Source organism: Dasypus novemcinctus, chromosome 2 (genome assembly GCF_030445035.2).
Source record: "Dasypus novemcinctus isolate mDasNov1 chromosome 2, mDasNov1.1.hap2, whole genome shotgun sequence".
Lineage (NCBI taxonomy): Eukaryota > Metazoa > Chordata > Mammalia > Cingulata > Dasypodidae > Dasypus > Dasypus novemcinctus.
In genome coordinates this window covers 188,437,059-188,462,049 of record NC_080674.1, presented here as the reverse complement: position 1 = coordinate 188,462,049, position 24,991 = coordinate 188,437,059, and the positions used below count along the sequence as shown (strand labels likewise).

The 24,991-nt window shown below is 42.9% G+C and overlaps 1 non-coding gene across 1 annotated transcript; it reads left to right on the top strand.

The window, feature by feature from the left end:
* Nucleotides 1-11,849: 11,849 nt before the first annotated feature.
* Nucleotides 11,850-11,952, top strand: LOC111765271 (U6 spliceosomal RNA). The gene has a single exon (XR_002797661.1). It is a non-coding gene; the product is annotated as a U6 spliceosomal RNA (small nuclear RNA).
* Nucleotides 11,953-24,991: the final 13,039 nt, after the last annotated feature.

Sequence of the window (24,991 nt, the reverse complement as noted above, 5' to 3'; positions counted from 1 at the left end):
TTATTCTATAGACATGTTTATTAACTGTTTAGAAAATAAATTTACTAGGAATTTAACATGTCTAATATACTTTTGCACTTGATCCAAAATAGAAAAGATAACATTATAATTATTAGGCATATATTTAGTACAGGATAAGAGTACAGCACTTAATAATAATTAATGTATTACTTAATGCATAAGGATTCTGAGTTGCAATTCATAGTTCTAAGTTTCAGGTTTGTAATACTTTACATGTTATCTCTCCATGGGAGCAGGCCATAATGCCAATTGTGTTTAAGTTTTACTTACAGTATCCTGGTATTATGGCTCCATTTAGCATGTTCTTCACACAGTGAGCAAGTCGCAGCATTGTTGATTTTAGAGAGTTTCCAGTATTCTACCAGCCTGGTGCATAGTGCTCTCTGGCACTATGGAACAGTGCCAGTCTGGAGGCGATGTCCATTGTACACTTGGCTGTACGGAGTCATCATTGGCTGCTGCAGGGGCTTGAAACTGCAACAGTAGTTTCCATCGACTTCAGGAGCAGAACCAGAGGCTGATATAGCAAATATTTTTAATTGAGGGGTCAGTGACCAGCCTAGCCAATAACTCACATGGAGAGGCAACCTGCAATGTATTCAAGGCCTGGTTTGAATGCACAAAAGAGTTTGACAACGTTAAAGTTTATTCCTTGTTTTTATATATATTTTAAATAATTTAATGCAACACATCATATATCAAATGACTGTTTACTTACACAATTTTACCATGAAGATAACAGTAGGTACTTTACTTTAGTAATAGAGGGAAAACAATTATTTTTCATTGTTAAAATGAAAACAGAAGATTCCCAATAGAATCAAGATAACTTTTTATTACCATTTACTTAAATATGCACCTTGTAGTGGCCTTCAGACAGGTTTTATTATCACAAAGTTATTTTTTTGCAACTAATACCAATCTAAGTTTTTAGTTAACAATGACTTCTAGAACTAGAACTATTTAAATGTTTTCAGTTTGGAAGATGTTTTACAAACTCTCTATAATTGACTATAATCACATTGACTAGCCATCTCATGTTTAAATAAACTTATTAAATTACAATTACCAACTAAAGAAATTTATTTTATTTCTTTAAGAGAGCGTATCTACAATCTTTTTCCTTTAGCCTAATTTCACCAGTGTGAACTTACAATTTCTATTATTCTAAAGATTTTGTACATATAATGTTAATTTAGTTTATAAATTAACTATGGGAGATTACACTCAAGTTAAATAAAATTGAAACCATTATAGTTTATGCAAGGAATGTTCTTTTTTTCTTACAGGAAGCTAAAACTTTTTCTTTGTTTAAGTTATGAAAATGAATAATTTTTTAAAAGCACATTGATTACCAGGTTTCAAAACACATTACACAATTACTTAATTCGTTTAATCATAATCCCAGAAAGATCTCGCCATAGTTTTTATGGACTTTACTTACTGAAATTTGTCAACAGAGCCACTAATTACCTTTATCTTTGTTGGAAAGAAATCTTCTGGAAGAAAATAAGGTTTACCCGATTGTGGAGAAGAAAAGAATTTATTCTCAATCTTGCAAGAAGGGGCACACAACCAGAAAATATGGCTGGCGCCTCGAACAAAGGAAAATGACACAATTTATACCCCTAAGCCTAGCATGCAAGCTCTTCTTCTGTTTCTCCATAGATTGGATACTCCAGAAGTTACAGCCTATCTGAGAAGATCTAACTTCCCTGGGCAAAAGTTTGTGATTTAACCACTTCCTCTATGACATTCTAACCATTTTAGTTTTTACCTGCTCCCCTTTGTCAAATAAGGAATGGAATTTAGTGCTGAATTGGTATTGACTTAGCTCTTTCTTGGGCATCCTTTTATTGCCTATAGGACTGGCTTAAGCTGGTTTCCTTTGTTGCTGTTTAACATGGGAGTGGGAGACCAAGGCAGTAGGCTGCCAGGTCACATCAATCAATATTTTCTTCCTTTATGTGCAAACTAAACTAATCTTTGTTTTTTTACATTTTATGGCTGCCAAAAGATTTAAACTGGGAAATTACAGGGCAAACTGATTCTTAATTCCCTAGCCTAGTAGATAGGTTTAATCTGCCACACCTAGTCTTGCCTTCAAAACTCTTGCAAAGAGGAGGCCCTTTCCCAATAGTTTCTATAATCAGATTTTTATATGACTTTTTCATCCTGCTAAGTCTAATTTGGGCTCCAAGAATATTTATTCACATATATAATTTGCATATTTAATTTTTAACAATTTGAACAGAGCTCTTTTAAGAATTCTCACTTGTTAATTTGATACTATCATCCTGATATATGAAGACATACACTGAGCAAATGGGCAGACACAAACAGAGTTAGACACAGAAACACAACTTATTGATGTTACTTATAATTTGCATTATTTTATATACTTTTTAGCTTAGTTTGGGGTCCAGAAATATATATTACTTATATAACTGCATATTTAACCTCAACAATTTGAGCAAATAGGCAGACATGAATAGTCTGACACAAAAACATAACTTTAGTTACTTAAAACTTTCATTTTTTTTACAAAATAAGTGTGATTACAGAACATTTCAAAGACTCCTGAAACTTTTCTTAATTTGCACTATGACTGTGCAATTTTACACTATGACCATGCAGTTTTACACGAGAATTTTATTTCTTAACTAATGGCTTGTAACCAAAATGTTCCCAATGCTTTAGCACCATTTTTTTGTTTCAGAACTTTATATTTTACTTTGAATTTAGCAGAATTTCAGATAAGCAATAAGATTAATTTTATGTATATTTACTTAGGCTATTCAAAGCCTCAGGGAGACAGACTGGTTTCTCTCATGAATTGCCACTCTTAGGAAAACTGATAGTTAAGGCAGATTTCCTTTTTTTTTTCCAGTCCTTGGAGATAATAAAACTCCAGTGATCGTTTAAATCTAAGGGCTAAGAATTCCACCAGGCAGCAATCCAGCCCACACTTAGATTCATGAGAGAAAGCAGAGTTACTAATACCAGTAGGACAGGAGCTGTTATGAAACAACCACAGGCAAAGGCAAGGGGTGAGGCTAGGCTCGAAGCAACCATAAACGAAGGTAAGGTTAGTGTAGAATTTACACTTAAATAATAGTTTCAGGCTAAATTCACCCAGCTATAATTCCAGTTATTATTTTTCCACTGTTTTATAATGCATTTATAAATGATCTTAACTCAGTTACAGTTTTTATTTAATTTTTTAACCTGTTAATTTTATAACACTTTTAAACCTTTTATTTGACTTATAACATTAAATGAACTTAACTATTACTTTAATTTTTCTTTTAAGGTAAAAGAACAAATCTCTTGCAGCTAGTTTGAAATAAAAAGCTACTTTTCAGGAGTTGATTTCTAGAACATAATGTTCTTTTAAAAGAGATAAGACCCTTTTTCCTTAAACACTGAGGAAATGATGAGGTTAAAGCACAAGAAGCTATTTTGATAAAACAGATGTTCTTTGTATATTGATTATTTAGGAGACTTTTACTAAAAGAGACTAATGACTTGAGAGACTTTGAGAAAGAACAAAATTTTTAACTTTGCATCAGTATATTACTTGATACTAAACCTTTTAAAACTTTATAGACAGACTTATCAAATCTTACTCAATTTTAATCATAAAAATTTTCCTTTTACAAACCTTCTACACTTGCAGTATTCATTCAGGTTTTGTCCCACACTCTACTCTTTCCCAATAATCATTTTATCTTAGGACAAAATCATCTTCTGTTTCCTTAACAATAAAAACACATTCCATATATCCCACATACTAAGTTACCAGGCAAATGTCTTACAACATATAATTGCCATTAATACTAAACAAGCTTGTTAAAATAATGAACTTTTCTTCACTTTAAATACTTAGTAGCATGTAATACCAGAAACAGTTTTTTAGAAGCAAGTTGGCAGGGGAGGCTGGCCACCAACAAGTTCTCCTGTTATAAAATTATCTTTTATTAGTAGTATTATCAATTCAGGTTTTGTTTAATAAAGACTTTTTGGAATTAGCCATTTAAATACCTTAATTTAAACAATGCTTTGTTAACCTTTTATAATTATTTATATTTATACTTTTAAGACAAATTTTACCTTCACAGAACACATTCTCTTACTTAAAGTTACCACAATACCTTCTAAGAACCTGGGCAGAATGCAAACCTATTTTGGCTTTGACACCCTAGGGAGGGAACTTTACTGCATTTATTTTGATTCTGCTTTTCATCCCCTTCACTTTCCCCCCTTCCAGGCAATCAAGTGCACAATAATCAAATAAGAACGTGGCTTATGAATAAAAGGTATGGATTCACTGGAAAGGGGCAAGCTGCTCCCCCCTTTCCAGCTTTCTGCTAAAATGGGCAGACAGAACTTACTCAAATTCGGCGACTCTCCTTGGGACCCAGCCACCCTGACTGGTGCAGCCCCAACAAACCTGGGTGCGTGGCACAGACACAGACAGCCTCCAAGCCCCAGCAAAGGGGCAGACCAGAGATGAGGCAGCAGAGCATGTGCAAACATCCAGATTCCGCAAACATCCAGACTCCTCAGTTTTGCCCCATAATCATTTCACCCCCTTGCCAATGGCAAGGGAGGTTCCAGCTCAACTAAATTCTACTTTACATAACCACACAACTCCAACACTAGCATTGAGCTGACACAGACAGAAGCACAAAGGTCACTAATCTGACCTACAAGTTCTATATATATTTTTTCAGCATGGCTGCCCCCACAGCCATCACAAACCTTAGAACACTTAACATTTGGTATAAAGCAAATTCATTCACAATTCAGCACCATAACAAAAGATTCCAGCTAGACCTTTTTCACTGTTTACCTTTACACCCAGACCAAACTTCACTAGAAAAGCCGATCCATTTTCCTGTAATGAAGTTTTTTAAAAAAAATCCAGACCAATTTCCAGGATGTTAGGACTTGAACCTATAAACATTCCTTCCTATTATAATAAAGCCTGCACTCCTTCAGTGGATATAAGACCAGTACCAGATTCTAACATGCAATTAGACAAACCCAAAACACCAGGATTTTTCCTGGGTTTTCTCCTTTTTCCAGACCTAGAGAGAATGGCTTCCCCACAATTTTCTGGGGCTACTAGGGTTCTCTCAGGAGGTGATCAGCCTCCCCTTCCTAGCAATTAAAACTAGGGCTTTCCAGACTGTGCTCACCCGGGGAGTCTTACCTTCTTCCATGTTTGGAGTTCTTTTTCGTTCCCAGAATCTTTCTCTTCAGACCTTCCACTGCCCTCGATTTTTGTCGGGAAGACTCTGGTGGAACCCACATCTTTTCTGGATTAAATTTAATTCAGGGGAGCCCAGATTGGGGTTCACCAGAGTCCTCTCGGCTTCCTCGGGGATTTGGAAGGGGCAACAAAATACTACTGTCTCTGGCCTTCGTTTGCAATACTGGGAGAGCCCCAAAAATGTTGTAGAATTTGAGAGAGGTTCAATTATTTGCGTATAGAGAGGCCAGGACTTAGGAATGATTTTGAGAAGGAAAAATGGTTTACTGATGGCCGGCCGGACTCGGGAGCTTTCTGAACAAGATTTTTGAGTCCCTTTTATACAGAGAGCAAAGGCCAAATGGTTCTTTTGTTTCAGTTCTCAATAGGCTTGAGTTAGCATATTATCTTCCACATCCTAGGTAAGCTTTAGCATGGACTTCAGACATTCTAGATAAGCTTTTAGCCCATTTGGTTTGCATTTCCCCTGAATATTCAAAGTCTATAGAGTTTGCATTGATAAACTGTTTCCTGGGACTGGAGTTGTTGCTATGGTCACCAAGGGCAGGACTGCAGCCTCTCATCATCCCACACCCACAAGTCAGGACAGACAGCCTAGGTTAAGGTTATCTCCGAAGAGACAAAGAGCCTCCCACCCATAGCCCACATCATTACCACTTCCCCATATCTTCATTTTTTTGGGTGTTTCGTTTTATTTTGTTTTAATCTTTGTTAAGATATAATCACATATCATGATATTCACCCACTTAAAGTGTACATTTCTGTGGTTTTACTATGTTCATAGAGTTGAGCCACCATCACCACAATCAATTTTAGAACATTTTCATCACCCCAAATAGAAACTCCTCCAATAGCGGTTGCTCCTTTCCCCGTCCCACCCCCCGTCCTAGGCAGCCGCTAGTCTACTTTCTGCCTCTGTGGGTTTGTTTTCATTCTGGACACCTTGTGGAAATGGAGCCATACCATGTTTCCTTTTGTGTCTGGCTCTCCTTTCATTTAGCAGAATGTTCTCAAGGTTCGTCCGTATTGGAGCAGGTATCCATACTTCATTCCTTTTCATGGCTGAATAATTTTCTGTTTCCTTGGCTGGTTCCCCCTCATCGGCTGATCATGAGCATGTTGGTGCCCCACAGTCTCCGTCCTGGCGCTGCTCCTGGCCTCTGTCTACACTCAGTTCCTGGGTGACCTCATCCAGTTTCGTGACCAGAGGCAAATGACTCCCTAATCACTCTCTGAGCCCCAGATGCTCATGTCCCACAGCCTCCTTCACATCTCCACTCAGAGTTCTAACAGGCACCTCAAGCTTGACCCACCCAGTAGAAAGCTCCTGAAAATCACCCCCCACGCAGTCCAGGCTTCCCTGTCTCAGTCAAAGTTAACTCCTTAGACCTAAAACCTTGGGGTCATCCTCACCTCCTCTCTCCCCTACTCATCCTCCATGTCTGGTGATTTCAACAAAGCCCAAAGACTGTGCCCCCAGAAAGAAGTTCCGAATCTTTCTACTTCTCACCACCTCCACCGTCGCCACTGAGCCTGGCTAGCTCCTGGATTTCAGAAACCATCTCCTCACGGGCCTCACAACTTTACCGATGGTTCTCCACATATCACGAGAGTGGCCGGGTAAATGCCAAGTCAGATCTCATCACGCCCCTGCTCAAAAACTGCCAGGAGACCCCTTAGACTCAAAACCAACGTCCTCGCGATGAGCTTCAAGGCCCACACGCTCTGGCTCCCCATGGCCCCCGGGATTTCATCCCTGTCCACTCTTCCCTCTCTTCCTCCACTCCTGCCTCCATTCCTCCCACAGCTTAGGAGTGCTTCTGCCTCTGGGTCTTTACATCTGCTGCTGCCACTTCCTACAAAGCTTTTCCTAAGGGTCCCTGCAGCTCATTGCATCCTGTCCTCAGGTCAAATGTCATCCCCTTGTTACTCAAAGGTCACCCTTGGCCACCTTATTTTAAACTTTCACTCCACCCCTTCCCTTCCCAATACCTTACCCCCCTGAGTTCCTCCTGTTCTAGTTAGCATATATCACTACCTGATATACCATATATTCTATTTTCATACCTTGTTTATAAGAATAAATTATGACAGATGCTGAACATTATATAACCTGCCATAACCCACTGAATGGACTGGGGGAGGATGTAAACTACAATGTAAACTATAATCCATGTGGTGCAGCAGTGCTCCAAAATGTTCTCATCAAATGCAGTGAATGTGCCACAATGATGAAAGAGGTTGTTGATGTGGGAGGAGTGGGGCTGTGGGGAGTGGGGCATATGGGAACCTCCTATATTTTTTTAATGTAACATTTTGTGTGATCTATGCGTCTCTTAAAAATAAATAAAAAATACATTTTTTAAAAAGAATAAATTATAGTAAGTGATGAATACCAATGTCAACTCTACAATGGCAGAACTTTTGGTTTCCAGTTCACTCCTTTTTTATAGTTGTGTAATACACCATTGTATGTCTATGCCATTAATACAATTTTTAGAGCATTTTCATTATTTCAATAATAATAATAATAAAAAACACACCAAAGAATAAACAAGAATATTCTTCATCTTTCAATCTCTGTTTCCCCTGATGTACATAGCTGCTATTTCTGGCTATTCCTGCATAATTATTGATTTATTAAGCAGTTTTATTGCAATATATACACATACCATACAATCTACCTAAAGTGGATAGTTAATGGCTTTTAGTATAATCACAATGTTGTGCATTCATCATCACAAAACTTCTTAGAACTATTTCATTATTCCCAAAAGAAAAACTCCACACCCCTTAGCATGCCTTCCCCAGCCCTACAGAAACACTAATCAAATTTCATCTTTAGGGAAACGGACTTGGCCCAGTGGTTAGAGCGTCCACCTACCACATGGGAGGTCTGCAGTTCAAACCCCGGGCCTCCTTGACCCGTGTGGAGCTGGCCATGCGCAGTGCTGATGCGCGCGAGGAGTGCCCTGCCACGCAGGGGTGTCCCCCGCGTGGGGGAGCCCCACGTGCAAGGAGTGCGGCCCGTAAGGAGAGCCGCCCAGTGCAAAAGAAAACGCAGCCTGCCCAAGAATGGCGCCGCACACAAGGAGAGCTGACGCAGCAAGATGACGCAACAAAAAGAAACACAGATTCCCGGTGCCGCTGATAAGGATAGAAGCAGTCACAGAAGAACACACAGCGAATGGACACAGAAAACAGACAACTGCGGAGGGAGGAGAATAAAATAAATAAATAATAAATCTTTAAAAATAAATAAATAAAAATAAAAATTGGTTTATATTTACATTTTATGTAAATGAAATCATGCAATCTGTTACACAGTATACTTAGTTCATAGTAGCGCAATCACACACTACTTGTCCTTTTTTTTCCTTTTTTTAAACTTTATTTTTATTTTATTTCTCTCTCCTTCCCCACCCCATCCCCTATTGTCTGCTCTCTGTGTCCATTTGCTGTGTGTTCTTCTATGTCTGCTTATATTCTTGTCAGTGGCACCAGGAATCTGTGTCTCTTTTTGTTGCGCCATCTTGCTGGGTCAGCTCTCCGTGTGTGTGGTGCCATTCCTGGGCAGTCTGCACTTTTTTTTCACTGGGCAGTTCTCTTTACGGGGATGCACTCGTGGGGTGTGGGGCTCCACTACGCGGAGGACACCCCTCTGTGGCACGGCACTCCTTGTGCACATCAGCACTGTGTGTGGACCAGCTCACCACACAGGTCAGGAGGACCTGGGTTTGAACCCTGGACCTCCCATGTGGTAGGTGGATGCCCTATCTGTTGAGCGAAATCTGCTTCCCAGTATTTGTGCTTTTGTGTCTGGCTTGCTTCACGCAACATAATGTCCTCCAGGTTCATCCATGTCATTGCATGTATCAGAACTTCATTCCTTTTTATGGTTGGATAATACACCATTGTATGTCTATGCCATTAATATAATTTTGAACTATAACCATGTGAGACTTATTCCAGAAAGGCAAGGATAATTTACTATTAGAAACTCTATTAATATATTTCAGCATATTAATAGATAGAAGAAGGGAAAATCATACCAATATATACTAAAAAACACTTGATAAATTTTTTTATCAAATAAAGGAAGCAAAAATTTTAACACATTTGTTAATAAAAGTGCATAAGACAAATATTTATTAAAAAACACCTAACAGTTGACACCCAGAAGCATTTTTCATTAAAGAAAGAAACAATACAAAGTTTTCTTCTTTCATTATGATTTTTAAAAATTTATGTATTATTTATCTCTTCCCAGCCCTTTGTTGTTTGCACTTGCTGTGCCTATTCATCTTCCTTGTTTCTTTAGGAGGCACGGGGACCCCCGATGAGGGAGGGAGGCACCTAATTGCTTAAGCCACCTCTGTTCCCTGCTTTTGTTGTGTCTCTCGTTATGGTTTTCTTCTTGTGTCTCTTGTTGCATCATCTTGTTGTGTCAGCTTGCCATGCCTGCCCATCGTACCAGCTCGCTGTCTGCTTTAGGAGGCACCAGGAACTGAACCAGGGGCCTCCCATGTGGAAGGTGGGAGCCTCGTCACCTGAGCCACATCTGCTTCCCCTTTTCATTACGATTGTTGAACCTTTTCTGGAGTGTCAACCAATACAATCAGTCAAGCAAAAGAAATTAAAAGTACAGAAACAGGAAAAAAGTTGGTAAAATGATCATCATTAGCAGGCAATATGATTGTATCCATGGAAACCCCAAGAGAAGTAGTATAAACAGTAAGAGAATTCAGTAAGGTGGTTTTTATATATGCCAAGAATAATCACAAAATACAAATGAATGGGAAGCAGATTTGGCCCAGCGATTAGGGCATCCGCCTACCACATGGGAGGTCCACGGTTCAAACCCTGGGCCTCCTTGACCCGTGTGGAGCTGGCCCATGCTCAGTGCTGATGCGCGCAGGGAGTGCCATGCCACACAAGGGTGTCCCCCGCGTTGGGGAGCCCCATGTGCAAGGAGTGCACCCCGTAAGGAGAGCCGCCCAGCGTGAAAGAAAGGGCAGCCTGCCCAGGAATGGTGCTGCACACACGGAGAGCTGACACAAGATGATGCAACAAAAAGAAACACAGATTCCCAGTGCAGCTGATAAGGATAGAAACGGTCCCAGAAGAACACACAGCGAATGGACACAGAGAGCAGACAACTGGACAGGGGGGAGGAGAGAAATTTAAAAAAAAAGAACTCTTTGTCTTAATTGGCCATTTAAGTTTACTAGTAAAGGTCTGGGAAGCAGACATGACCCAGTGGATAGGGCATCCGTCTACCACATGGGAGGTCCGCGGTTCAAACCCCAGGCCTCCTTGATCCGTGTGGAGCTGGCCCATGTGCAGTGCTGATGCGCACAAGGAGTGCCCAGCCATGCAGGGGTGTCCCCACGTAGGAGGGCCCCACGCACAAGGAGTGCACCCCAGAAGGAGAGCCGCCCAGCATGAAAGAAAGTGCAGCCTGCCCAGGAATGGTGCCGCCCACATGGAAAGCTGACACAGCAAGATGATGCAACAACAACAACAAAAAGAAACACAGATTCCTGGTGCCACTGATAAGGATAGAAGCAGTCACAGAGGAACACACAACGAATGGACACAAAAGGGGAGAGAAATAGATAAAAAAATAAATCCTTAAAAAAAAAAGGACTGGTGAATGAAAACAGTGCATCATAAAACCTTCAGAAGGAAAGGAATTTTTTTAGAACATTTGTTTTTGTGTGGCAGTTTTAAGTAATTAGTTTTTAAAATCAGTACTTTTTAAATGGAAACAACTTGACCAAAAATCTGTCACAGAATTTTGAGACCCATTAAAACAGTTTAATGAGAAATTTTAGGGAAAAAAGCACCAATAAACTTTTATAGGAACAATCTCTATTGAAAAAAGATGCTAAACATTTTAAAAATAAAAATAAAATGCAAGATGCTGAAATTTGCATAGGATGCTAGCATTTCTCTGAAAAAGGGAAAAAATACGCAGTATCTGTGTGCATATCGAGAAAATCTACGGAAATCTAGGAAACAGGTCTGCACTGTTCCCTGGTCCATTAGGAAAATGAGTGACTAAAAGAGGGATGGAAGGAACACTTTTTTATCTATTTTTTAAAGATTTATTTATTTTATTTATTTCTCCCCTCTCCCCTTGGTATCTGCTCTCTGTGTCCATTTGCTGTGTGTTCTTCTGTGTCTGCTAGTCTTCTCTTTAGGCAGCACCAGGAACTGATCCTGGGACCTTCCAGAGTGGGAGAGAAGTGTTCACTCTCTTATGCCACCTCAGCTCCCTGGTTGAAGCATCTCTTATTGTCTCTCCCTGGTGTCTCTTTTTGTTGCATCATCTTGCTGCGCCACCTCTCTGCTCGGGCCAGCTCACCGTGCAGGTCAGCTGCCTTCACCAGGAGGCCCTGGAAATTAAACCCTAGACCTCCCATATGGTAGGCAAGAGCTCAATTGTTTGAGCCACGTCTGCTTCCTGGAAAGAACACTTTTGCTGTATAAGTTATTGGTACAATTTTGAAACATGTGACTGTATTACCTATTCAAGGTTAAGTAAGCTTGCTTTGGCAGCATGTATACTAATTGGAATGAAACAGAGAAGATTAGCATGGCCTCCGCACAAGGATGATATGCAAATTCATGAAGCGTTTCATATTTTTTAATAAGAGGGTAGTATATGGGGAACCGGTATTTTATGAATCATTGTTCTGTAAACCAGAACTTCTCTAATAAAAAATAAATAAAACTGGGGAGCAGATGTAGCCCAGTGGTTGAGCACCTGCTTCCCATGTACAAGGTCCTGAGTTTGATCCCCAGTATTTCCTAAAAAATAATAATAATAATAATTAGGGAATCGGACAAGGCTCAAGTGACAGAACGTCCATCTACCTTACGGAGGGTCCAGGGTTTGATCCCCAGGGCCTTCTGGCCCACGTGCAGAGCTGCTGCGTGCAAGGAGTGCCGTGCCATGCAGGGGTACCCCTATGCGGGGGTGCCCCATACACAAGGTGTGCACCCCACAGGGAGAGCCACCCCATGTGAAAAAAGCGCAGCCCACCCAGGAGTGGCGCTGCACACACGGAGAGCTGATGCAGCAGGATGACGCAACAAAAAAGAGACACAGTTTCCCAGTGCCGCCAGATAATGCAAGCAGATGGAGAAGAACACCCAGCAAACGGACACAGAGAGCAGACAACGGAGGGAAGGGGAGAGAAATAAATAAATAATAAATCTTTTAAAAAATAATAATAATTAAAATAAAGAAAACAAGGAATCACATTAGCATTTTGAAAAATAAAATAAAACTTCTTAGGGGCTCTGTGTTGCCAGCAGGTGATTTAAGTATCTAAGACCTTCCACAATTGGGCTCCAAATAATGGTGACGATGACAGCGGGGAGGTGGGGGTCAGGGGAAGCTACCCCCACCACCAGCACAACCGCTGCCGTCACCCACCACGTTCACCGTCAGCACCCCATCTCCTCCGTCACCACCACCACCACCACCTCTGGAGCAGTTTGATACTGTTCATGAATTCCAAAAATAGATATTGGGTTGTGTTTATAAACTGGTCTTTTCCTCTGGGCATATTAGAGTGTATTAAATTCAGAGGTTTCACTTCTACTTGATTAAACTATGATTAGGATTTTGATTTGGCCACGTCAGTAGGATGTGGAGTCCCTGCTCCCTTGGTGGGTGGAAACTCACAAAGAAAACGACAGGGCGGAGGAGACATTTAGAGTTTTGATGCTGGAGCCCCGGGAAGTAAACACACAGAAGAACACAGAGGAGTAGAGATGGCTCCACAGACACAGCAGAGACCCAGGAAGAGAGAGCCTGAGAGTCCATGGCTGCCCTTGTGGAGAGAACAGAGCAGCTGAGCCCAGGAAGAATCGAGCCCCCGTGAGAAGGACAAAGCCTTTTGCCAGCCTATAGCTGAGATCAGAAGGAGCTGGGACCACGGAGCCTTAGGAGGAAGAGGAGGGCTGGACCCTGGCAGACGTCGGCAGCCGTCTTGCTCCAACACGTGGCAACAGACTTTGGTGAGGGAGGTAACTTCTGCTTTATGGTCTTGTGACTGTAAGCTTCCACCCCAAATAAATGCCCTTCAGAAAACCGAACAGGTTTCCGGTACTTTGCCTCAGCACCCCCTTGGCTGACTAATACAAGCACGGTCACCTTCCCATGACCTTCAGCATCCCCACCACCATCATCTCCACCGTCACCACCACCGTCACCTCCATTCCCACCACCATCTCCACTAAACCAGGGGCTGGCAAATATAGCCCACGGACCAAATCCTGTCCACCGCTGGTTTTTATAAATGAAGTTCTATTGCAACACAGCAGCAGCCATTTGCTTACCTATCGTCTGCGGCTTCTTTCGCACTCTAACAGCAGAGCTGAGGAGTTGCAGCAGAGATTATACGGCCTGCAAAGCCTAAAATCTTTACTCTCTGGCCTCCGTGGGAAAAGTCTGCCAACCTTGATCTAAATTAGAGGGCTTCTGATCCCCCAACCCTTTCCCAATCAATCCCCCAAACTTTCAATGCAGTTTGCCCCCAGATCCTCTCCTCTCTAGCCTGGCTGTCTCCTCACTGCCCCTCATGAAGAAAGAGACAAATAACTGCTGCGCTGTTGTGTAGAAAAGGAAGGCACAGCCAGAAACCTGGCAGCGTGGAGTTTTCCGTTCATCCTGAGCACTGAGGTCTACAGACACGACATGGGAATAAGAAGGGAGCGGCCGGCTGCTGCCTGCAGTTTCCTCCTCTCACCGCCCCCAGCTGGAGGCCTGATCAGGGAAGGTGTGGTGAGTTCATACATGAGCGAGGGGAAGCGCATGCGGCTCGAGCAGTGGAACACCTGCCTCCCACTTGGGAGTTTCCGGTTTGGCTGCTGGTAACTCCTAAAGAAAGAACAAGCAAACAAGGAGCAAAACCAACAAACAGACGAGGGTGCCATCCTAGGGGGGAGGGGAATACAAATTTTAAAAATAAATAAAGGAAGGAGGGAGGGAAGAGCCCCTGGGTTATATATACTCCCGCCTCTGCCCCTGAGTTGGAGCTGTGTGGTTCTCCCCGTGCAGGTTTCATCCTTCCCCTCTGTAACACACGGAGGTTGACTAGATGGGCCCTAAAACAGGGGAGCAGGTGTGGCTCCGTGGTTGAGCACCTGCTTCCCACGTAAAAGGTCCCGGGTTCAATCCCCGGAACCTGTGAAAAAAGCAAACAGAAAAACCGATTCCAAATCTCACATCCTAGGAGTAGGGCCGTGATCCCATCCGTCTCTTCCAAAAATAAAGCTAGAAAGCAGCGGTCCATCAAGCCCAGCCATTGAAGGAAGACCGAACTTTGCCGCCGCCGCCGCCGCCGCAGGGGCCTCCCGGTAGTCCCGCGCGGCTCCACGGGGGGGCAGTAGGAGCGAGGGAGAGGAGCCGGGCGCCCGCCACCCCCGCCCCGGGGGCTCCGCCCAGCTTGGGCGGTGGGCGCGCCCCCTGCAGCCTCGCGTCACCGCGGAGTTGACGACTCTGGGAAGGCAAAGGTCCCGACGCAGAGGCTCCCCTGCAGGGATCCCAGGTCTCCAGCCGCGCGTCTCGGGCCGGCTCTCCCTCTCCTTCCGGCTGCGACCCCGGCGGGCCGCTGTTTTTTAGGCACTTTTTTTTTCATGTGCACTTAATCCTTTCAAGGCCTGAGGAGTTTGGAGTCGTGATTAGCCGTTCCAACTCCTCCTAGACCACTTCTCCCTGCCAGCCTGTCCTGACCTGCCCCTCTGCCTGTGTCATTCAATTCAGAGAAAGTATTCAGAGACCCAGCGGATTCCTTTTCAGTGGGACGACCGTTTAGGGGGTTAAAACCACTCCCAGTTATTACCCCGCAGTCTGCAGGTCAGAAGTTCCACGCTGCCTGCCTGAGCGCTCTGCTCAGGGAGGTATGAGGCTCAAATGGAGGTTTCAGCCAGCCCTGTTCTTGGGAGCCTCTTCCAAGCTCATTCCTATTATTATTTTAAAGAAATTTTTTATTTATATTTATTCCCCTCCCCCTTCGTTGTTTGCAATCATCCGCTTTGTCTTGTTTGAGCCGCTTGCTCACCCTGCTTGTTGTGTCTCTCATTGTGTTTCCTCACTGTGTCATCTCGTCGTGTCATCTTGCTGTGCCAGCCCGTTTTCAGGTGGTCCTCTTTAGGGGTCACTCTCGGCTGTGGGGCATTGCTCACAGTCCCCTCTACCTTCAGAGAGAGGAACCATGTGCCGCTCTTCTCGCGCTTTGAAATTTTATTTATTTATTTTTATTTATTTCTCTGCCCTTCCACCCCGCCCTTCCCCCTCCCCCCCCCCCCCCCCCCCCCGCCCAGTTGTCTGCTCTCTGTGTCCATTTGCTGTGTGTTCTTCTGTGCCCACTTGTATTCCTGTCAGTGGCACCGGAAATCTGTGTCTCTTTTTTGTTGTTGTTGCATCATCTTGCTGCGTCAGCTCTCTGTGTGTGCAGCAGCACTCCTGGGCAGGCTGCGCTTTTTTCATGAGGTGCGGCTCTCCATATGGGGTGCACTCCTTGTGTGTGGGCTCCCCTACACGGGGGACACCACTGCGTGGCACGGCACATGGGCAAGGAGGCCCTGGGTTTGAACCCTGGACCTCCCATGTGGTAGGTGGACGCTCTATCAGTTGAGCCAAATCTGCTTCCCATTCTTGTGCTTTGAATCTCTCCGATTTCCTTTTCTGCCATCAGCCAAAGAAAGCACTCTGCTTTTAAGGGCTCGTGTGATCATTTGGGGTCGCTCAGATAATCCAGGACAGTCTCCCTTTCTTTAAGTCAACTGAGCCATGGACTATAACATCCTCGCAGGAGGGATATCTCTGACTTAATCACGGGCTTGGGGGATTAGGGTAGAGCATCTTCGGAGGGCTATTTCAGAAATTCTGTGTACTCCATCTGGCTAGGGACTCTGCCCCCTTCCCATCCCCCTTGCCCCATCTCAAAGTCCAACATATTACTCACAGTGGTTCCCTGAGCTCCCACCTCACAGCCCCGAGTTTGGTCCAGGCCACCCTCGTGACTCACCTGGCCTTCCACAGCAGGTCCCGTGCCGTCCTCCTCTTCCTGCCCCGTCCCCAGACACACCGCCCACTTCTCCATTGCCCCCATGGTTGCCTGCATGATCTTCCAAAACGCAACGCTAATCATGTTGTTCTCCAACTAAGTGGCTCCCAGCAGCCTCCGGGTGAAAACAAAACCCCATCAAGTTCATTCGTGGCAATGTCTTCTGAGTACCGCCGGGCACCGAGGGCCCACGGGACGGTCTCTGGCCTCCCGGAGGTCGACAAGGAGCACAGCTTTGGTAAGCAAGAAGGGTGCCCATCCAGCTGGACCCCTGCCACTGGGCCGTCTGGGGCGCTGCCCTCGCCTTCCTGCCCTCCTTCCTTTCTCACCTCCAGGCCTTCCCAAAGCCTCACCCCTCTCTACCTGGCTAACTCCTACCCATCCAACAAATCTCAGCAGGGAACAGGTTTCTCCAGATCCCTTCCTCGGTTCCAAATCTATATTCCTAGAGCTTTCTATGCTTTCCGGTCTTGGAAGGCAGCACCGGGTTGTGTGGGGCACATCTAAGGAGCTGAGGACTTTCTTTAGTCCACCCTTGCTGCCTCCCATGCCCAGGACAGTGTTTCCCGCATAGCAGGTGCTCAGTCTTTTCTTTTTTTAATGAATGGGAACATTCCCTTGACCTGCACTTTCCTCACCCCTTGGGGAGGGGCCCATCCAGAGAGAGGCAGAGTGGGGCCCTCTAAAGCGCGGGCCAGGGCAGGTGCCCTGTGGCCCAGGTGGAAGAGCTGGCCAGAGCGAACCTCCCTGCGTTGAGCTCGGGTCCAACAGCGGCCCGGGGCGTGTCCTGACAGTACCTCATTTAATCCTCATCCCATTTTAAAGGGGGGGAAACTGATACACCGTAAAGGTCAATAATTGGTCCCAAGTTAAACAGTTGATGAACTGTGTAGCTGGAGTTTACATCCTGGTCTATTTGACTCCAAAGCCCTTGCCCCCTTCACCACATCACACTTTCCTCAAGAATTGGTTTAATTGGTCAAACTCTATTAAATATTGAAAAAAAAAATTTTTTTTTAAGCAGGACAGCTATCAAAGCAGTTTTGGACTAGAAAAAGAATAGAGAAGCTGGAAATAGACCCAGCTACATACTAGAACCCAGCATACAGTAAGGCATTTTAAATGAGTGAATGAAAGAGAAAGAATCCAATAAATAGTCTCAAGGACAATTGGCTAGTCACCTGGGATAAAGTAAATTTTGTACCCTACCTTGCTCCTAACTCTAAAATTAAACCTGATAGATCAAAAAATTGTCTGCAAACAGTGAAACCATAAAAGCACTGGAAGAAAATATAGACAGATATCTATATATTCATGGGATGAATGAGTTCTTTTTATTTTTTAAGAACTTTTTAAGCATGACATAAACTTAGAAGCCATAGAGGAAAAAAATGATTCATTTAATACCTAAACGTTAACTTTGATTAACAATCAAAAGACAAATGATTCTCAACCTGATAAATGGCATATAGAAAAAATGCACAGCTAGCATAACCCTCAATAGTGAGAGGCTGAAAACTTTCCTTTAATATCAGGAATAAGACAAGGATGCCCACTATTGTTCAACATCATATTGAAATATCTAGCCAAAGCTGTTAGGCAAGAAAAAGAAATAAAGGTCATCCAAATTGGAGAGGAAGAAGTTAAACTTTCCCCACTGGTAGAAAACCCCAAAGAAAGGTACTAGAGCTAATAAACAAATTCAGCAAAGTTGTGGAGTACAAGATCAATATGCAAAACTCAGCTGCATTTCCATGTGCCAGTTACGAAAAATCTGAAAAGAAAATCAGAAAACATTTCCATGTATAATAGTATATAAAAGAATAAAGTGCTTTGGATTAAATTTAATCAAGGATGTAAAAGACTTGTACACTGAAAACTATAAAACATTGCTGAAAGAAATTAAAGAAGACCTAACTAAATGGAAAGATAGCATGATTCATGGTTTGGAAAGTTTAATATGGTTAAGATTTCAAGATTACCCAATGTGATGTACAGAATCAACACAATCTCAATCAAAATTCCACCAGCATTTTGTACAGAAATGGAAAAGCCAATCATTAAACTTGTATGGAATGGCAAGGGCCCCCAAATAGCCAAAAACATCTTGGAAAAGGAAAACAAAGTTAGACGACTCACATTTCCCAACTTAAAAACACACTACAAAGCTACAGTAATCAAAACAGTATGGTACTGGCACAAGGACAGACATATAGACCAATAGAACAGAAATGAGAGCTCAGAAATAAACCCATGCATCAATGGCCAATTGATTTTTTGACAAGGGTGCTAAGTCTATTCAATTGGAAAGAATACTTTCTTCAACACATAGTCTGGGTAAAATGGATATCCACCTACAAAGAATGAAATCAGACCCTTCCTCATACCATATTAAAAATTACCTCAAAATGGATCAATGACATAAATATAAAAACTAAAACTATAAACTCTTAGAAGAAAACATAAGAGGAAATCTTCAGGACCTTGGATTAGGTCATGGATTCTTAGATATGACACAAAAAGTACAAGCAACAAGAGAAAATATAGATAAATTGGACTTTATCAAAATTAAAAACTCATGCAAACGTCACTATCAGGATAGTGAAAAGACAACCTACAAAATGAGAAAAAAATAGCTGCAAATCATATATCTGATAAGGGTCTAATATACATAATATATAAAGAACTCTTATAACTTAGCAACAAAAAGACAAACAACCTAATTAAAAAATTGCCAGTGAACAATGAAAATGTTCTAAAACATTTGAATGAAAATACAATTCTGATTATACTGAGAGCCATTGATTATGTACTTTGGATGTATTATATGGTGTGTGAATAAAACTTTTAAAAAAAAAGATAAGCAATAGACAGGAAATGGATGTGGCTCAACCGATTGGGCTCCCGTCTACCATATGGGAGACCCCGGGTTCACGTCCCAGGGCCTCCTTGTGAAGGCAAGCTGGCCTGCGTCCTGTGGAGAGCTGACGGCCTGCACCCATGGAGAGCTGGTGCAGCAAGATGATGCAACAAAGGGAGACAAGCAGACACAGAAGAATGTGCAGTGAATGGACACAGAAAGCAGACAGCAAGCAAGTGGCAAGGGGGGGATAAATAAATAAAATAAATCTTTTTTAAAAATGTGCAGAGTTCCTATTTGGAACAATGGAAATGTTTTTAAAAAAAGATAAGCAATAGAATGGGGGAAAATATATGCAAACTATGTAAGACACAATGGACAAATATTGCATGGTGGCACCTATATGAAATTAATAGAATATGCAAATTTATAAACATAGAAACTAGATTACAGGTTACCTGGGGCAGGAGTGGGGGTGGCAAATGAGGAGTTGATGCTTCAAGGATGAGAGTTTCTGTTTAGGGTGATGATAAATTTTGTTAATGGACAGTAGCACAACATTGTGAATGTTGCAATTAATACCACTGAATTATATACTTGAAAGTGGTTAAAATGGGAAATTTTATGTTACCACATTAAAAATTTAAAACAAACAAAAAATAGCCAATTGACTTGAATAGACATTTCTCCAAAGAAGTTATACAAATGGCCAATACACACATGAATAGATGCTAAGTATCATTAGCCATTTGGGAAATGCAATAAAAACCACACTGAGATACTTCTTCATATCCACTAGATGGCTGTTACTAAAAGAGTGTTGGTGAGGACATGGAGAATTTGGAATCCTCGTAAAATGGTGCAGCCACTGTGGAAACCAATTTAGTGGTTCACAAAAAGTTAAACTGAATTACCATATGACCTGGCACTTCCACTCTTGGTTATTGTCCTAATATCCTAAGCTGCTAAGCAAATACCATGCAATAGGTTCGCTTAAAATTATGGGAATTTATTGCTTCAAGATTTTGAGGCTAGGAAAAAGCCCAAATCAAGTAATCAAGGCTTTGCTTTCCTCCCCAAAAGATTGACAATCTAGGGCTGGCTGCTGGAGATCCTTGGTCCTGGGTGCTTCCATCACATGACAGTGCACATGGCGGACTCTCCCTTCTCTTCAGGTTCTGTTGATTTCAATTCTGGCTGCTCCCTCTTTGGGTTTCTCTCTGTCTGAATTTCATTCTGCTCATAAAGGATTCCAGTAACAGGACCAAGACCCATCCTGATTGAGTTGGCCCATCCTAACTGAAGTAATGTCATCAAAAAGTCCTACTTAGGGAAGCGGATTTGGCTCATCTGATAGGGCATCTGCCTACTACGTGGGAGGTCCAGGATTCAAACCCAGGGCCTCCTGACCTGTGTGGTGAGCTGGCCCACATGCAGTGCTGATACGCACATGGAGTGCCCTGCCACAAAGGGGTGTCCCCCTCATAGGGGAGCCAAACGTGCAAGGAGTGTGCCCCATAAGGAGAGCTGCCCTGTGAGAAAAAAAGCGCAGCCTGCCCAGGACTGGCGTTGCACATATGGAGAACTGATGCAGCAAGATGATGCAACAAAAAAGAGACACAGATTCCCAGTGCCACTGACAAGAATGTAAGCGGACACAGAAGAAACACACAGCAAAGAGACACAGAGAGCAGACAATGGGGGGTGGGGGGGAGAGAAAGAAATAAAAATAAATCTTAAAAAAAAAGTCCTACTTATAATGGGTTCATACCCACAGGAATGGATTAACTTTGAGAACATGTTTTTCTGAGTTACATAGCTCCAAACCACCATAGATATATATACAAAGAACTGAAAGCAGAGATTGGAAAGATAATTGTACCCCAATGTTCATCACAGTGCTATTAACAATAGTAAAAAAGTGGAAGCAGCGGCGGACTTGGGCCAGTGGTTAGGGCATTCATCGGCCACATGGGAGGTCCGCGGTTCAAACCCTGGGCCTCCTTGACCCGTGTGGAGCTGGCCCATGCGCAGTGCTGATGCGCACAAGGAGTGCCGTGCCATGCAGGGGTGTCCCCACATAGGGGAGCCCCATGCGCAAGGAGTGCGCCTCATAAGGAGAGCCGCCCAGCGCAAAAGAAAGTGCAGCCTGCCCAGGAATGGTGCCGCACATATGGAAAGCTGACACAGCCAGATGACGCAACAAAAAGAAACACAGATTCTCGTGCTGCTGACAACAACAGAAGCGGACAAAGAAGACGCAGCAAATAGACACAGAGAACAGATAACCAGGGTTGGGGGGGAAGGGGAGAGAAATAAATAAATAAATAAATCTTTTTTTTTTAAAAGTGGAAGCAACCCAAGTGTCCATCAACAGAAGACCGTATAAACAAAATGTGGTACATACATACAATGGAATTTTATTCAGCCATAAAAAAGTAATGAAGTTCTGATACATAGTACAACATGGATGAATCTTGAAAACATGTTTAATGAAAGAAGCCAGTCATAGAAGACCATACAGCATATGATCCTATTTCTATGAAATATCCAGAATAGGCAAATATATAGAGATAGAGAGTAGATTGTGCTCGCTTAGGGATAGCGAGATGAGGAGTCAGGGTGATAGCTAAAGGATTGTTGTTGTTACTTCTTTTTTTGAAATATGTTCAAATTTACAGTATATTTACACAAATAATACAAGCCCCATACAGAGAACTCCAACATACTCCTATCCCACCTGATACCCAGATTCACCACTTTTTAAAAAAAGATTTATTTTACTTACTTATTCCCCCCGCCATTTGTGCTCATTGTCTGCTGAGTCTGTTTGTTGTATGCTGTGTCTGCACGTCTTCTTTTTAGGAGTCATCAGAAACTGAAACTGGGGCATCCCATGTGAGAGGGAGACACCCAATTGCTTGAGCCACATCTGCTCCCTGCTTGTTGTATCCCTCATTGTGTTTCCTCGTTGCTTCTCATTGCATCATCTTGTTGTGTTAGCTTGTTGTGCTGGCCCATTACATCAGCTTGTTGTCTTGCTCATCTTCTTTAGGAGGCACTAAGAACTGAACCTGGGACTTCCCACTCAAAGCCAACTGCTTGAGTAACATCCACTTCCCAAGATTCAACACTTTTTTTTGAGATTTATTTATTTATCCCCCCCCCCACTCACCACCAGTTGTCTGCTCTCTGTGTCTGTTTGCTGTGTGTTCTTCTATGTCTGCTTGTATTCTCATTAGGAGGCTCTGTGAACTGATCCTGGGACCTTCCAGAGTGGAAGAGAGGTGATCATTCTCTGTGCCACCTCAGCTCCCTGTTCTGCTACGTGTCTTATTGTCTCTCCTCTGTGTATCTTTTTTTTGTTGAGTCATCTTGCTGCGCCAGCTCTCCGGGTTGGCTGGCACTCCTGCGTGGGGCAGCACTCCCGCATGGGCTGGCACTATGCATGGGCCAGCTCACTGTGTGGGCCCAGCTCGCCTTCCCCAGGAGGCCCTGGGCATCGAACCCTGGACCTCCTATATGGTAGACGGGAGCCCAATTGCTTGAGCCACATTCATTTCCCAGATTCAACACTTTTAACATTTTATCACATTTGATACATTCTCTCTTTCTCTCTACCCATCCATCTGTCTATTTATCTATCCATGTTCTCGACACTGAAGAGTAGGTTGCATATATCATGTTCCTTGAACACTTAATACAGCTATGTCCATTTCCTAAGAACGAAGATATTCATTTACGGAACCACCTCAAGTGCAGTTATCAAGTTCACGATATTTAGCATTGATATGAAGCTTAAGGTGGTTTGAGTCGTTTGTGGATCCCAGAAAATTATGTTCTTAAATTGGTTCATTCCTGGGGGTATAAACCTATTGCAGGCAGGAACCTTTGCTTAGACTAGATTCAGCTAAAGGCCATTTGATTAGATTACATCAGCAAGGTGTCGTCCAGAGTGGGTCTCAATCCTCTTGTGGAGTACTTCATAAATGAGTAAATATACAGAGAAAAGAGGCCTCAGACACAGAGGAAACCCCCGAAGCTGAGGAAGTCCCAGAAGCCAGAAGCTTTAATCAACAGAACCCAGGAGAGAGAAAGCCACAGGAGCAGGGAGAGTGCTGTGCGAGCAAGCGGAAAGCAAGGGCGCAGGGGGAGAAGGCAGCGACCGGCAGGCACTGCCATTGTGCCCTGCCATGTGACAGGAGTCCAGGATCGCAGGCAGCTGGTGGGGAAAGAACTTCACCCTGATTCGGACATTTTTTCAGCCTCAGAACTGTAAGTATATACATTAATAAGTCCCCATTGTAAAAGCCAACCCATTTCTGGTATATTGCCTTGGCAGTGTTTTGTAAACTAAAAGTCTATATTCTAATTTTCTTTCAAATGTCCCAAAAATGTCCTTGTGTGCTTTTTTCCCTCCCTTGCTAGATCCCACCAAAGATCATTTATTGCATTCAATTGTCATTGTCTCCTCAGTTGCTCTTTTGTTTTTTTAAAGTTGTGGCAACATTACGTACAACAGAAACTTTTCCATTTCAACCCTTCGTAAGCATACAGTGGGATTTATCACATTCACAATATTGTGCTACCATCACCACCTTCTGTTACTGAAACTTTTGCACTTCCCCACACAAAAATCCTACATTTCCTCTGCCCCCTGCCCCTGGAAACTGGTACTCTAATTTCTGTTTCTATGGGCTTGCATATTCTCTGATATTTTCTTTGTAGATACCATGGGGCTTAAATTCAACAGTCTAAATCTGCAACAATCTCATTTGCTTTAATATCAATTTAACTTCAATAGATACACAAACTATGTTCCTATATCCCTCTGTCCCCCCACCTTTATGTAGTTTCTGTCACAAGTACATGTTTATACTTTGAGCCCAAAACCACTGAATTCGTTTTTTTTTTCCCTTCTCTTTGTCTTTCAGATCCTATAGGAAGTAAAAAGTGGAGTAACAAACACAAAATATAATAGTACTGGCATTTTTACTTATCCATGTCATTATCCTCACTGAGGATCTTTATTTCTTCACATGACTTCAATCTAGTTGTCTATTGTCCTTTCCTTTTTTATTTTTATTTATTCTCCCTGCCCCTTGCCATTTGTGCTGTCTGCTCTGTGTCCATTCACTGCGCATTCTTCTGTGTCTGCTTGTTTCCTTTTGTTGTGTCACCTTGCTACGCCAGCCCTTCACAGTGTGGGCCAGCTTGCCTTCACCAGGAGGCTCTGGGAATCGAACCCAGGGCCTCCCATATGGTAGACGGGAGCCCAACCTCTTGAGACACATCTGCTTCCCTGTCCTTTCCTTTTAACTCCCGTTAGCATCTCGTGGAGGGCTGGTCTAGTGGTGACGGACTTCCCTGGTTCTTGTTTACCTAAGAACGTCTTAATCTCTCCTTCATTTGAGAAAGACAGTTCTGCCAGATACGGAATTCATGGTTGCCAGGATTTTTTGCTTTCAGCCCTTTAAATGTCATCCCACAGCCTTGTTGCCTCCATGGTTTCCCACTGGAAATCAGCACTTCATCTTGAGACGCCCTGGTATGTGACATGTTGCTTCTCTCTTGAGGCTTTCAGAATTTTCTATCCTTGGCATTTGACAGTCTGATTATGTGTGGTGTGGGTCTACTTGGCTCATCCCTATTTGAAGTTTGTTGAGCCTCTTGGATGTGTATATTCATGTCTTTTGTTAAATTTAGGAAGTTTTCAGCCACTTTTTTTTTTTTTTTTTTTTAACA